General features: G+C 31.6%; 1 protein-coding gene across 1 annotated transcript in view; it reads left to right on the top strand.

Moving 5' to 3' along the window:
- The first annotated feature begins 1516 nt into the window (after window positions 1-1516).
- The window catches only part of LOC118182133 (uncharacterized), a 58756-nt gene continuing 43105 nt past the window's right edge, over window positions 1517-17167 (top strand). Inside the window, exon 1 of the mRNA XM_035351435.2 lies at window positions 1517-1708. The gene's annotated coding sequence lies outside the window, so the exon portion shown is untranslated. The remainder of the gene's footprint in view (window positions 1709-17167) is intronic.

The following is a 17167-nucleotide window of genomic DNA, read 5'->3' as shown; positions in this document are numbered from 1 at the left end:
TGGAAAGGGTAAATACTTTTTCGCGATCAGGTAATTTCATATATGTTCTTTTTACCGGGTTTAAAGATTGAGAAAATTGTCATGTATTTTCGTGAAATTTTTGTAATTTATGAGAAAAAAGCAGTGTACATGGATATAGTGAACAGTGTGTGCGCAATGCCATTTTTGTGCAATTCTGGGATGTTTTTTTAAGTAAAAATAAGTCGGCGTGTACATGGTTTATGTGTATGTGTTATTTTGAAAAACGCGTTTCTAGCATAAGTGTAATTCGGCTAGTAGATTGTTGGAAGAAGTGTTCAGTAGATAAAAAGAAAAGAAACATGTCTTTACTTCGTGAAGACAAAATGGCGGCGGGAAAAAAATATAGAGGGTTGCTGTAGGAGAGTTGGTCGCCAAATTTTCGCCAAAAAACGCCAAGTTACCATAATGTAAAGATCAACCGGTAAATTTAATGAAATCGAGTGTCAGCCAGGTAATATATATTAGAGCAAAACAAAGAACATTAAGAAGAATATCCTTTCCTGAATGATTTACAGTAATTCTTGTGCGAGGAAACATTACAAAAACACACATGCAATGAGCTCACTGCGCCGTAAAACTTGAAGCCAAACTATTACTATTCAACAATCATTCCCTAGTTGAATAATTATAGACTATTAAAATGAACTTTGTAGAGTTATTAGATTTATTTTAGAGCAAGAGTCGTAAAATCCCTTGTCAGGATTCGAACTCCGGAACTTCCGATGCTAATTAGACGTGCTTCCTAGTAATATCACGAGAGTACATGGTAAGAAGAGAAAAAAATACCTTACAACCTCTGGCAACTAAAATGAGCCTACAGTAGCCTAGAATAAGTAGGAACAGTATTATTTCCTGTTCCTTCCGCTATTCCAACTGATTTATGTAAAGATAACACTTAAAGTAACAGTAGTTGAATCTTACAAGCTCTCGACGTAAGATAATTTTCATATTGAACACTTTAGTATACTTACTATATTACAAGTTGGAATGAAAGTTTAGTTTAAAGAAATTTTCCTTTAATCCGGATACACCTTTTATTGCATTTTGATTATGACAGTTTCTAGAATTATTAGTAAATTTTAGAGCCCACTTCGAAGTATCATAATGAAAAGGAGGTGCATACGAAATAGACATCTTCTATACCTGTATGAGCATGGTTATAAATTTTTACGATACTCAAAATTAACGATTAAAAAAAAAAAAAAAGAATGTTTGCAAAATCGAAATAAAGGAATAACAACTGACAACTTAGCAAGCGCGATAATACTACTGCAAAATACACTTAACTTTCTGGCAAGAATAGCTATCTTTTATTGCATAGGAAGAAACTGGAACGTGTGATTAGATTTCGCAAAGAAATAAAAAAAGTAAAGACAGAAAGAGAAGCAGAAACAAGATTAAAAAAACTCAGCGAATTTACCTGTATGAATCACAGCTCCTATGCTTTGAAATGAGGCGATACTTTTTCCCTTTCGAAAGAACCTGTTTCATGGCCTTGCAGTCTGTGTCATATGACGTTCTAGGAAGACTTCAACCTGTTTAACCAATCACGGTTCAGCGAACGATAGCCTGGGAAAATTTAAACTTCTTCCGTTGTTTGGGTTAGGATGTGCTAGCGAAGTAAGGAGTTCTTTAAAACCTTCTATTATAATTATACTGTGACTGATTTCTTCAGAGTAAACAACAGGTAAGTTATAAATCTTCTTCAGTAAAATGTTTGGTGATACTATTTGCAATTATGTATTCTTTAATATTCTGCAGTGCAAGTATATTCTCATATATGTCGGAGCAAAATATAAACACGTGACAGAGAGATTTTCGCAATGCTGCGAAAGAAAGATGCAATTATTATTACTATTATTTATTTATGTAATTATTATTATTTGGGTTGCATCCTCGGAAACGAAAAATATTGCTGTATTGTGTATGAATAATGCTACTGTTTGGTTTATTTAAATGCTACACGTTATGTATAACATTAAAAATTTTTATTGCATTGAAATAGAAACATTTATCTTAGAATTAATTCCATGAACAAAAAGAAAAGTTTGGCAACATTAATGGGTTTCTTTAAAGACAAGATGTTTTCAGGTAGTATAAGGCCAAACTGAGAATGATTCAATAATTTTACTTCCAGCTGAATAAAAGAAATTTTAAATACTATGTTATAATAATTCGTCAGCAACAATAAAATTTGAAATTTTCATGAATTTTGTTTCAGATGGGGGGAAGAGGATTATTTTTTCTTAATAGTTTATATTTTTTCATTGTTATACGAAAAAAAGTTGCATTTTAATTATTTTCTTGGAATTTATAGTTTTTAAAATTTAATAACAATTTATTGTTATTGTAATATTTGAAGAATTGTTAATAAATTTCAACAAGTGTATGTCTGTATACTTACCAAGCAAGTTGGAAGGATTTTTTTTTTAAATAGTCATTTTGTTATCTCGTGATTGACAAATATTATCGACAATTTATTGACAAATAAATTAAAATTATAAATATTATCGTCAAATTTCCTATGCACAAATATAAATCAATCTTTTAGGTAAACAATGCAGAAATTAAAAAGTGCCCGTAACATTTTCATGATATGCATTTAAACTAATAAAATAAAAATAAATACGTAATATAATAAATAAAATATTATTTTAATAAAAGTAAAAAGTATACAAATATAAAATATAATAAATATAATTTTGACACTTAAAATATGATTTTCATTATTAAGATATACAGTGTCTCACAAAAGTGATGGGACACTTGTGCTTTACAAAAGGAAACTGTAGTAAAATAAATTAAAAAAACATGTAAAAATTTTTTGTGGGTGTGTTTCATACTTAAATTTAGTAAAAATTATTACATAACATACATTTTCTCAAAATATTAAAATATTAATTTAATAAAAATACAATTGTTTAGAACTGAGCCAAAAATGGCTCACATAAGTGATGGGACACTTACTTTTCCATCAAATATTTATCCAAAAATTTTACTTTATAAAAGGTTTTAATATTTTGTTGGATTTCCTTTTACTTTTAAAACATGATTTAATCTTCTTGGAATGGAGGAATGGATTCGACTAATTTTTTTTTTTTTTTTTTTTTTTTTTTTTTTTTGTGATTTTACCCCATTCTTCTTGAAGCACCGATTTTAATTGTTGTTTTGAAGAAATGGTATGTTTGCGAATTCTTGATTCCAATTCTTGCCAAATATTCTGTATGGGATTTAAGTCTGGAGATTGTGGTGGTCTTTTTATTATTTCAGGACAGTTATACAGCAGACAGAGTCTAATGTTCAAAGCAGTGTGCGTGGGGTCATTGTCCTGGTAGAATTTAAAATCGTTATGAAGGTTCAATTTTCGCGCTGAAGATTTCAAATTTTGATTTAAAATGTCAATATACTTGTACTGATCCATTATACTGTCAATAAAAACAAGAGTACCAACTCCAACGGACGACATACACCCCCATACAATAACTCCTCCTCCACCATGTTTTACTGTTGGCACCAAGTTCTGTTTTTGAAATTCTTCCCTGGGTTTTCTCCACACCAAGATTCTACCGTCAGAACCAAATATATTAAATTTACTCTTATCAGCAAATATAACTTCATTCCAGTAATCAGAATTCTTATTTATGCTGGATTTTGCGAAAGCCAGTCTGAGTTTTCTATTCTTTTCACTTACGAAGAATTTTTTCCTGGCTGCTCTACCGGGATATCCAGCAGATCGAATTACTCTTCTAATAGTCTCAGGTTTAACAATTACTCCATATAATGCTTGTAAATCAGCAGCAACTTTAGGAGCACTCATTCTTGGATTTTTTTTTAATATTTCGAACGATAATTCGCTTTATTCCATTGGATAGCTTTGATGGTCGGCCAGGTCTTCTTTTACCCTGAATCATATGATTTTTTTTATATCGTTTAATGATACTGTAAACTGTTTTAGGAGTTTCTCTAATAGATTTTCCACGTTCAATATGCAAATTAATAACTAATTTTCGAATTTCAGGCAAAGTTTCTTTTCGTTTAGCATTCATAGCTGCACAGAGCTAAAAAACACAAAAATACCAAAACAAACTGGAGAGAAATACTGCAGACGATTTTATAAATTATTGCCAATTGCTTTTGAGTAAAAATAAAAACCCAAAAAAATATTTTTATTGTAGTACGTTAGTAGTATCTAATGGTGTCCCATCACTTATGTGAGCCATTTTTTGCTCCGTTTTAAACAATTGTATTTTTATTAAATTAATATTTTAATAGTTTGAGAAAATGTATGTTAAGTAATAATTGTTACTAAATTTAAGTATGAAACACACCCACAAAAAAGTTTTACATTTTTTTTAAATTTATTTTATTACAGTTTACTTTTGTAAAGCACAAGTGTCCCATCACTTTTGTGAGACACTGTAATTTTCACTGCGAATTTCGTGTCCTGGGTGAATGGAAATTGTTACCATTTCATTCGCGAGAAATATTAGTTAGAAGCATTGCCCACAGGCTCTCCAATGAAAAATATACAATGTCTTGAATAATTAAGTTCTTTCTTCTTAAATTAACGTAAAAATCTCCATGTGGCATTAATTTCTGATGGAACAATATTACAGCAGTTTTTTCCATCTGAAGCTTCTATTTTGAGCAGCTCTTATATTTTGAGTTTTTAAGATTAAGTCTGGAACTAATAGGCAGCCGTAACTGTTTAGTTTAAAAGTGTTTCAGATGTCAAACAGGAATCTGGATACAAAGATCAGTTTGAAGATTTATAAGGTATTGCTCCCGTCTCCTTAGCATGCCTTCGTAGTGTAGTGGCCAGCATGCCCAGCGCGTATTCGGGAGGCCCGTGGTTTGAGGCCCGAATTTTAATTAATTTTTTTAGATTTTTTTTTTTTTTTTCATTTAAAATTTTTATACCTCAAAGAGGCGTTTTGTTTTCAAATTAGACTTATTTTCCATTCTTAATGGAAGGCCTTGATTAGAATGTGTGATTTTTATTGTTTTACCATTCTTTAAAATTGTATTAGCACTATATATAAGCATTTTCTTATTATTTTATATTCTCTTAAGAATAAGGCTAAATATGCCAGAATGTTTTGTACATAGAAAACGAAGGTATGCGGTAAATGTAAAATGCAGGCCAGAGGTATGCATTTTATTGTTATATGTTGACATTCCAAAGTCCAGTCGTAGATAATCCGGTTTTTTCCAGATTTCCGGAATTTCTGCCTTGCTTCTAAAATACAGAAAATTCATATTCATCTGAGTTTGTATTTACTATACTTTAGTAGTAAGACGAGACGATAAATCGTCTGTCTGTCTGTTTACTTACTTCTAAAATACAATAAATACTAATTCAGATGAGCATTTAAAACGAGCTTGTTTATTTATTCTGCAGCTTAATGTTTACATAAGTTATGAAATAACAGAAATTCAAAAGCCTCAGCTTGCGGGAAACAAAGAAAAATGTTCTAATCAGATTAGAATATTAAATACAAAATAACATGCGCCTAACTAAGCTTTGGCGGTTTATCTTTGAATTATGGTAACTTGGCGATTTTTTGATGAAAATTTGGCGACCAAACCTGCTACAGCAAACTGCTAGTTTTTGTTTAGACGCCATTTTGTTTTCACAAAGTAAATACATGTTTTTTTTTTTTTTTTTTTTTTTTTTTAAACTCAACATTTTTTTTCCAACAATCTGCTAGCCGAATTACGTTTATGCTAGAACTTTTATGAAACAAAAGTGCTTAATCATGACGAAGATTAGGTGTGAAATTGTAAGAAAGTGCAGAATCGCAAACTGCTTGCCGCGTTTTTAAGAATTGCATATACACGGTATCCATGTACACGTCAACCTATTTTCACTTAAAAAAAACATCCCAGAATTGCACAAAAATGGCATTGCGCGCACTCTTGACTTTATCCATGTACACTGCTAAAGTCCTAGCTAGTAACCTTTATCGCCTTACCAAAATGTCGCCAAACTACCTGTTACCATATTCCAAAGATTAGCCGCTTTGGCTCTAAGTATTCACGAAGCAAACGCGGCTAGCAAAGTTAAAGCCAATAAATCGATTCAGTAACAGGAAAGTGAAACTGAGTAATCAGTCAGACGTAGCTTCCAAAAGTTCTGTCTTCAAATTCAAGAACTCTGCGCTCATGTAAATCAATTAACTGCATTCTAGCGGGAGTTGAAAATAGAAATCATAGTATAGCTAAAGGAATAAGATGGCTGGGTTAATTAACTTAAAACTCTATATATGTATGCATTTTCTTATTTTAAATTTCGCAAATTTTAAGTGATTAAAGTCAGATTAAGGTGGGTAAAAAACATAAGCGTTAGATTTAAAAACACAATTCAGAGTAAAGGAAGACGCTGCTATTGATTTTTCTTCCTCCTCAGACAGATGATTGATAGCAGTAAGACGGTTAATTACTTTCAAACTGATTTTTAAAAAAGAATGATTAAGCTAAACAGAAATTAAGTAAGCAGACTTCATTGGATAAATATTTTAATAAATAGTGTGTATTTTTTAAATTACTATACAAAATTTACAATCAAAGCTTATGTAATCCTTCCCTCTCCATTATATATAAAGGGCCCTCCAGCGCCGAGTAGTAAATTCGCTGAACACTGGTAGTTTTGTCTGGGGTTCGTATCTCTGCAGACGGCTGTCTGCATGAGAATTTTCGTAGTTTTCCCCATGTGTAACGTGTATACGAGCTGGTTTCCCTTAGATAGTCATCCTTAAAGGCATCCTTCCCCTTAGATAGATAGACCTCCAATCCTTTGCCATTAATTAAATTAACCAAACCAACCTTTATATATACATAAGATTTGTATTCTGTGTTTTATATTTTTTTCACTCATGGAATTTCAGAGAATAAAATGCAAGATAATTTTTTTCCTAAGTTTTATTTTTGTTATATTACTTACTACTCATCTGTTTAATTAATCAGTCATTTTATTAATGTAACTATAGAAGCAAATCGCCATACCCCACTTTTATGTGAGAATTTATTTATATCAAGCTCCAATAAACTAAAATAGGATTAATCTGTTATGCAAATCGATAGCCGCTATCACAAAGCGTCATATTCTTTCTAGGGTGGTTTTCCCCATGTGTAACGTGTATACGAGCCAGTTTCCCTTAGAAAGTCCTCCACGAAGGCATCCCTCTCCTTAGGCAGATAGCCCTCGAGACTTTGCCGTAATCACTCACACACACACTTTCTAGGGAATCGAAATAATCGTTTTATAGAGGGTTCAGGGTTCAATATACTTTTTCTCTCTGTTAAAACGCTAAAAATTACTTGTAATCTTTTACTGCTAAATATTTTGGAAATCCATCTTCCCACCGATTTCTACAAGAATTAGAAAAAATAAAATCCACTGAAAACCGGTACTTTGTCCTGAATTCGATTCCCAGACACTGAATGGGTTACCCACATAAACATTTCCATGGTCTTACCCAAATAAGAAACAAATTCCCACAGAAAATTCTCGACCAAAATATGCTTCTTGCGGCAAATAGCGCTCAACTGTTTTGCATAAATAATTAATTTAACCAGCGTGGGTATTAATTTACTCACAGCATACAGATAGACAAAACTAGTTTAATTAAAGCTAAACTAGATAATTCCTCAACTTTTTGAAAATATGAAAAAATCTGATGTCAACACCTCATGACTTTCTTGCGCAGCCTATTAAATTATACAATTTTTCTGCACTTCATTTAAACTTATTTCCACGAATTATTCTAACTTAATTAACCGATCCCTCGAGGAAAGTTGAAAATGACATTAAAAATCGCAGATTTTGAAATTAAATATCCCGGGCACCAATTTTTGTCGAAAGGAAGTCAAACTTCTTATAATTTTATTTTTTGGCAAATATAAAACTTTCCCAAATATATAAGTATAGGAACCAGGAGAGCGCACTAAAAGTTAAATTTTGTTATTAATCGAAAACGATTCCTTTTTTTTTTTTTTTTTAACTGACATTGACCAAACATGAATCGTTTTGTCATTTAAAGCATATCTGTAACTGGAAGTATATGATTACAACCAACGACTGCTATGCCTAAATATTAAATTTTGTAAAATTTGTTGCGAAATTTACGTAGAAATTCAAAAATTTATCTTGGCGCAATTTTTCACTTGACGAACTTCTTAATTTATAGCAACTTATTTTATATCCTTTCCTTTCTTCTCATTGTCCACGAGCGGAAAAAAAGTTATTCATTATTTATAATAATTTTAACAAATTGCGTAAACCACATTTGGCGCTATTATCACTTATAACAAATATGCCAAATTTCAAAACACGCCAATATTTAAATTCACGTAAACTGCTCAAAAAAAAAAAAAAAAAAAAAAAAAAAAAAAAAATGCTATATCTCCCGTTCTACTGGGGCGATTCACGAAATTCAAATTGCGTTCTTCATGTCTCGAAAGCGCGACTTAGGATATATATTAGATTTATATATAGCACTATTCTAACATAGGTATTTTGACACAAAATAGGACTTTTTCTGAAATAACATACCATTTTTTTTACATATTTCGATTCTACGACTCAAATTATGCCAGAATACCAAGTTTTGTAAAAATCGTACGAGTAGTTTTTAAAATATTAGCTCTCAAAATTTTAGCTCCGCAATGTTAATTGAATTTGGCAAATATTTATTTATATCTCTTTTTTTATTAAACTTTTTTGATTTTTTTCTCTCACATTTCGAAATTTAGGTTCATTCCAAATAAAATTTACCCATTTTTTGTGTCTTATTTTTTAAATTTCTATTTTTAAATAAATTTTATAAATTTTTCGAAAAAAATTTTGAATTATAACCTATAAAATTTTTACCATCATCTTAAAGTAGGTATATTTTTAAGCATATCTGCAAAAAATTAGACTTTTTTATTCAAAATTTTCTAACATATACACAAATTTACATATTTTCGCGTTTTGAAATTTGGCATCTTTTTTTTGAGCAATAATAACGCCAAATGTGGTTTATGGATTATTGTTACACAGTATTGCCACAGCTATTTTTAACCTTAAATTTCAAGTAAAATTTTACGGAGAATTAATTATATGACATTTTTTCCCTCAATGATGCGTAATAAATATTTATTAATACTATATGAAAAGCTATTTTTTTAAATAAATTTTTTAATATTTTTTTGAAATTTCTCTCTATCTTTTTTTTTTTAATAAGAGTAAATTTTTACCTTCGGCGTTTTATCGTCTGCTACTTTACTTCGTTTAAATCGAATTGTCTAAAACTTAATTACTCAGTAAAACTTAATTAAACTAAGAATTTTCTTATTTAATTAAACTGAGAATTTTCGTTTGATGTTTATTTGAATTTTATGACATTAAGTGCACAATTTATTTCTAAACAAACTGATGCTTTTGAAGTGGCTGAAAGAGCGGCTGGTACTATCATCCATATTTTTAAAGCACAGTATATTTTTATAGAAACATAAGATTTAGAATAATCATAAAAGTCAAATTATGATATAAACATACAACCCTCTAGAGACTGAATTAATGGAAGTTCAATGGTTATGTAGAAATGATCTGCAGCTACTTAATCGCTGGATAAGTCAGCAGATTCCGTGGACAAGTAAGAATAATTATATAAACGACACCCAACATTCTGAATTCAATTAACAACGAGGATACGATGTTTATTAAATGAATTCAAGAAGTTTTAAAACAAAAAATCAACTAATTTTTTATCCTAAAATGTATTTTTGTGCGTAGCGTATTTTCATTATTCTAATTTAAAATTCTAATAATTCTTAAAATTCTAATTTAGAATGTAATTTTCAAGAACTGATTCCTAATCATCAGTAATATAATAAGTAATTATTACAGTTATTAATAAATCCTTCTTATAAAGTGATTGCAAATATTTCAAAAAACTTTGTCTGAATGCAAATATTTTTAATTTTATATTAATCAAGATTGCACACGATATTATTTATTTGCACTTCAATTCTTAACGTCAGTTCTAGTAGAAGTTACAAATCAATTATATTTAATTAAGGATTGGATTGGATTGATTATAATTATGGCAAAGCATACGAGGGCTATCTGCCTAAAGGGAGGGATGCCTTCGTGGAGGACTTTCTAAGGGCAACTGGCTCGTATACACGTTACACATCGGGAAAACCACGAAAACACCCATGCAACCAGCCCGTTCGCGAGATTCGAACCTCGGACCGAACTACCAGTGATCAGCGTCTTTACCGCTCGGCCGTTTGTGGGCCTTTATGAAATGGAAGGCGATAACTTTATTTAAAATGATTGTCAGAAATACCAAAATGTTTCGAAAAGTTGGATACTTTTTAATATACTTTCAGAATGCTTAAAAAAAAGAGAAGAAAAATTAATTTTTTCGTAAAATTTAGTATTTGTATTTTTTTAATTTAAAACTTTTCAATCTTATGATATTTGATTCTTGCGATTTCAAAAATAAAATATTTGACTAAAATATGAATAACATTTTAAGAAACCAAATGTAGGATAAAATTGTGTAAAGCAGTGGGCACAATGATAAAACTGTTTAAAGCAGTGTATGCAAGTCATCCTAAGTTAAAATGTCGGTTATACATCTCTCTTATTTATATATATCTTTTCTGAACGGAAAACATTGAAAGGCGTGTAAAACTGTGCTTTACTGTATTTTGTCTTTTAATATAGTATGCAGTTTTCAAACTCATCGTAGTCTGGGTTACAAAGTATTCTTCCGAAAGAAACGCAGTTCAAATAAATAAAATCAAATTCTGGAAAATTGATATTAATAAATATATTTAAAATGCTCAGTTCGAAGGAATAAATAGAAAATTTTAAAACAATTATCTGAAGAGACAATGCAACACAAACAATTAAAATAAAAGTATAAATATTTAAAAATTACCTAAAATAATAACTATGACGAAAAATATATATGTATAAAGAAAACTATTTGAAAAAAAATAAACGCTGCACCTTTATTTACGCAGTTCGAATAGGTAAATAGAAATTTTTAAAACAGTTATTCGAAAAAAAAAAAAAAAAAAAAAAGTGCAACTTAAACAATTAAAATGAAATTCGAAAAAGAAAAAATTACTTAAAATAAAAAGTTATAATTAAAAATATAATATAAAGAATATTATTTGGAAAAAAGGAACGATGGTGACTTTTTTTCCTCTCACGGGAAAGGAAACTAGGTTGCCATATATTAAGAAGTTCGCCAAGTGAAATATTCTTGGCGCAAACTGGCAAAAAAGTGCCAACATAAATTTGTGAATTTCTCTGTAAATTTCGCTCCAAATTTTACAAAATTTCATATTTAGGCGTAATTTGAGTCGTAGAATCGAAATATGTAAAAAAATTGGTATGTTATTTCAGAAAAAGTCCGATTTTGTGTCAAAATACCTATGTTAGAATAGTGCTATATATAAATCTAATATATATCCTAAGTCTCGCTTTCGAGACATGAAGAACGCAATTTGAATTTTGTCAATCGGCCCAGTAGATCGGGAGATATAGGACTGTCCCTTTTTTTTTTTTTTTTTTTTTTTTGAGCAGTGTACATCTTCAGAAATTTTGAATAAAAAAAAATCTAATTTTTTGTAAATATGCTTAGAAATACATCTTTTTTAAGATGGTGGTAAAACATTTATAGGTTATAATTCAAAATCTTTTTTGAAAAATTTATAAAAAATTATTAAAAAATACAAATTTTAAAAATAAATCATAAAAAATGGGCAAATTTTATTTGGAATGGACCTTAATTTCGAACTACGAAAGAAAGAATCAAATAAGTGTAACAAAAAAAAAAAAAAAAAAAAAAAGATATTATCAAATATATATATCAAATTGAATCAACATTGAGGAGCTAAAATTTTGACAGCTAATTTTTTAAAAACTACTCGTGCGATTTTTACACAACTTGACAGTTTGACATAATTGGAGTCGTAGAATCAAAATATAGAACAAAAATCGGCATGTAATTTCAGGAAAAGTCCCATTTTGAGTCAAAAAACCTATACTAGAATAATGCTATATATAAATCTAATATCTATCTTAAGTCGCGCTTTCGACATGAAAAACCCAAGTTGAATTTCGTGAATCGTCCCAATAGAACGGGGGATATAACACTGTCCCCTCTCCCCTTTTTTTTTCTGCATTGTACGTACAAACGTCATGAAAAAATCAATTATTCCATTTTACTCCCTATTTTGGAAAAAAAAAAAAAGTCCTTTAATCTGTCCGTACTTATAGACGTCACGGGAAAAAATACCGTTCAAATGGATTCGGGGACCATCAAATGAATATTTCTGTTGAAATATAATACCTTAAATTTTTCTAGATTACAACACTTCGTACATACTTATTAAAAGAGTTGTCATTATAACAAACACGTGCCGTAATCTAGCGCTCCTTGCAACGAAGAATTTCGTGGGTTTGGGCTGAGTACGTCAGACAAGTGAGCATAAGCAGCAACACAAACACGGTGCAGTAACAGTTGGCACTGCTAATGTACGGAAGCTTGGAATACTTGGTCGAATGAATAGATATATGGAGCTCCGAAGAGATTTTTACGAAATCTCGGACTTTAAACACTCCAGCTTCTATGCATATTATTAGTTTCTGTTTTACGTATTTGCAGTTAAAATAATACTTTGATAAAATTGGATTGAATTTCAGAAAAACTGTAATCAGTAATTAATTTTATGATTGTTTGTGGTAATTTTTATGGTGAATTTCTATTCATATAGTGCGAAATTATTTTCCGCCTAAGCATCAAATTAAAGACCTATCAAAATCTTGTAATCTAATGCTCCAATGGTTCCAACAATCACCATAAACTATTAATTTTCGTTTATTCCACCGTAGTAACTGATTTTAGTAGAGCTTTCGAAGTGCCATGTTTTCCTACTCTTTTTCCAACTTGCACCATATATGCTCGATAGGATTTTAAGTCCAGAGAACATGGAGGAGTTTTGACAACTTCAAGACAATCGTGTAATAACCATAAGGGAACATTTAGTTATATATTTATACTCATCCATATTAATTTTCTATAGAAATTTTATTTCCCATCCCAGAGGCAGCGAAACATTCCCAAACCTTTCGTTATGCCTCCACCTATATACTTAACGGCAGACAATAAGTTTTTTGGCTTCAGTTTTTTTCTTTGGGTTTCTCCAAACGGCAATTCGTATCTCAGCCCTAATTGTATTAAACTGTGACACGTTTGCAAATCTAATACTGTGTTATGGATAAACACCATAGATTTTTCGAAAATCGGACGTAATTTCCTTATTGGCGAAGAATTTCTTCATGCTAAACGTCCACTGTACCTTATGCTCTAATGATTCTAATAGTTTCAGGTTTAACTTTTATGGCGAACTGTTCTTATAAATCTGCTGTAAGTTTTGCGACATTAATATTTGCGTTTTATCTGATTTTTCGTGGATAAATCTCCAATTCCTTCGTATTAGCTTGGAATGTGGTCCAGACTTATATGTCATATAATACACACTGGTGAACTAAATTAAGAGAATTTTCATATTTGATCTACGATCTCCAGAGCTGCTGGACAGATTTTAATAAACTTTGGTGTGAACATAGGTTGATATAATATAAACAAAATAAACATTCAACAGTTATAATAGGCACACATGTTCGCGTGTAACACTCGTGAGAGTCTGAAGGTCTGAAACAGCGGTTGCAGAATAATAATAATTAAAAAAAAAAAAAAAAGGTTAAGAGGGAGTATGGTCCCCTTTTACAGCCATACAGGCCTCACAACGTGATGTCATACTGGAAATAAGGCAGTTTATCAGTGCCTTCGGATATTCCGCTTTCCGCTTCACTGAGTCAGTAAAGACACGATGAAAGTGCCTGTGGCAATTGGTCCCACTCATTCAGCAACACTGTAATAATTATTAACACTGTTTTCAGTTCCTGGATGATTCTTGGAGGGGGGTTGCGAGTTGCAATTGCCTTCCCCAGAGCGTCCCAGACCTGCTGTATAAGGTTGAGGTCTGGAGATCTGACTGGCCAATCCATTCGGCGAATATCCTCACTCTCGAGAAATTCGTCGACCAGAAGAGCTCTATGTGGCCTCGCGTTATCGTCCTATAAGATGCATTCGGGGCCTACTGCACCCCAGAAAAGGCGAACATAAGGCTCCAAGACCTCATCTCTATACCGAACACCAGTCACAGAGCCTCTGTCAAAGACGTGGAGAGGTGTGCGGCCATCCAACATGATGCCTCCCCAGACCATTACACCGCCACCGCCATAATTGTTCATTTCGCGGACATTGGCGGGTAGACAGTCTCTCTCTCCATATGAAAGTACGGCGAGAATTGGACTTTTAGGCTAAAACGGGAGTCGGTGAATAGAACGGTCGCCCATTGCTCCTTACTCCAATCACTATGCTGCCTGCACCTAGCTAAGCGGACTGTCCTGTCCGTAGACGTGAGCGGGACGCAAACAGCCGGTCTTCTGGCAAACAACCCTCTCTCATTCAGTCTTTTGGAAACAGTCACCCTGGTTATAAAGGTTCCTGTAGCTACATACAAGTCCCGAGGGAGCTGAGAAGCCGTAGCCCCTCTGTAACGCCTCCTAAAATGGACAAATAGCGATCTTCTCTGGCCGTCGTGGCTCTTAGACGACCTTGTCCAGGCTTTATCTCGATGGATCCAGCATCCTGGAACTGTTTCCATAGGTTACACACGACGCTGGCGTTAAATTAAACTCTCTGCATATCTGGACTTGCGGCTGGCCTGCCTCTAGCCTCCCCACAATTCGCCACCTCATTCCATCATCTAAGCGATGATGGTTACTAATTTTTATTGTTCCGATATGAATTTAACCGATTGCTGCAAAATAACACCAAGAAATTCGCCGAGGTGTGCTAGCGAACGCAATTCGTCTTACCCTCCACGGGCTTATAAGGCCTGTTTTTCTGCTGGCTCCGCGTACATACACGTGTACGCTTACGTATTTGCCGTATAAGATTTGCGTTTTTATCAAGAAGCAGTGGTTTTTCCTTCAGTTCAGTTTTTTTCATGCAATTCGATAAAATATGAAAATTCTCTTAATTTATCTCACCAGTGTATTATATCTCATATATAAACATTATATTTTGAACAGTTCCGCTAATTTCCATTATTTTATGCCATCAAAGATATCTGAAAACGTTTTACGTCAAGGATTTTTATATATATATATTTCCAATACTTCTTTAAAATGATTAATAGTTAAATTTCAAACAGTGCTTGTCGTTTGTTTGTAGCGTCCTATACTATGCTTACCATTTTAATATGGAATTGTTAATATATTTTAATAAACATGTGATAATTTCCAAATGCAGAGCATATTTCTCGTGATGTATTTTCATTCAAAACAAGAAAAGTACGACCAGAAACTTCATCTGTCAAAACATCTTAAAAAAATTCCGATTGTCCGAATTATTTCGTAAGTTACAGACTAATATGTTTTGAATAGATTATTTTATTACAAGGAATTACTAGATTAGGAAAAAAAAATTGGATTCTATGTTTCAGTATTTAAAAACTTTAAAAAACACAAGTGTCCGAAAACAAATATGAAATACTCTATATGCAAGTAAAAATCAAAAATCGGTGTATCTTTTTACGTCCAGATCCAAACAAGTACAGCAAGGGAATTCAAAGAACTAAGCTACATTAATACATGTGTATCGACCGTTAGTAAATACATAAATTAGTAATATTCAAGTCTACAGTATTTCAGAAATCCAGGCTTTGCTTTTTATTAAAAAAATTGGCATTGCTTTTTAAGTATAATCAATTAAAATTTTTCAAAATTTATGCTTCTTTCTTCTTTTCCAAAATCTCGTTGTATTATCTTATTTTATTTAAATGTGGAAAAGCATACAAGAGCTGTGGTAGGACCTGTTTAATTTACTATTCGATTTGTGAATATCTGAAATACTATTACTTTCTTAGGCACCAAAGAATAGTTTAAATTTAGTTAATACGTTATTTTGTAAACAACCAAGCCAGAGAGTGCAAATAAATGTCCACTTCATTTTCTATTATTGTATTCTCTTATTAAAGTTTTTGGAATCTAAGTTAAAAAATCTGATGTGTACACCATATGACTTCCTTGCACGGAATATTAAATTATATGCATTTTTTCTTGCATTGCATTAACCTTATTGGGTTGAATTAAAACTTCTTCGTCAATAGCGCATAAACTACAATAGAATAAATGCACTCTTTAAAATTTCACTATATTTGTTTACCATAGCGACACTCTGGCGCTAGGTTCACGTAATAGTGTTATATTTCATTCATATTATACCTTTACCTTCACTCGCATTTGGTATCAACTACTGTGAGTTATCACCAATAGATCAAGTATGCCTTAGGCCTCTCACGTTTGTATCAAAAAGAAGATGTACTATTGGTACATCTATCACCCAGAGGCGTAGAATGCATTCAAAAACTCTAAGCTTTCGAGTAATCTGGTCGTGGAGAAGCAAAAGTTTCCTTAGATCTTAAATTATAAAGCTATCTTTTACACATGGTCGCATTCAGTCTCTGCTAGATATTAATTCGGAGTTATTTAAGGAGAAGCATTCTGAATTAAGAGCACTTTGTCACAAGATAGGAAAACAGTTCAATTAATCAGTAATGTCCTTAACATGCACCGAAACGTCAAAGTTCAATCAGATTTTGGTCAAAAACACAAAGTTCATAAAAATTAGTAGAATTTGCATTCACACACAATTGTCTTCGGTCAAAAACACAAAGTTAATAAAATTTTGTAGAATTTGCAGTCATTCAAAAGTCACATCACATGAAGACACGTTAAAAATTTATTCACAGATACGCCCATGTGGGCGTGTCAACGAAAAAGTAGCACAATTTCTACTCCAAATCTTGGAATTAAACATAAAGTTTACAGTCATGAATACAAAATATTTGATTAAATACGAAGAAAAAATGAACTGTTTACATATTTACAGTTACCAAGATGCGTTATGGTATATTGTGCGGGGTCTTTTTACCACGCTTTCTCAGAATGCACAAAATTTATATCATTTGAAGAATTATCTAATCGTTGCCACATGTTCTATTC

The sequence above is a fragment of the Stegodyphus dumicola genome, chromosome 9 (assembly GCF_044657685.1).
Source record: "Stegodyphus dumicola isolate Sdum_Otavi_A_Nest chromosome 9, ASM4465768v1".
NCBI classification, from domain to species: domain Eukaryota; kingdom Metazoa; phylum Arthropoda; class Arachnida; order Araneae; family Eresidae; genus Stegodyphus; species Stegodyphus dumicola.
The sequence above is the reverse complement of the archived record's forward strand: the minus strand, read 5'-3'. Positions and strand labels throughout refer to the sequence as shown.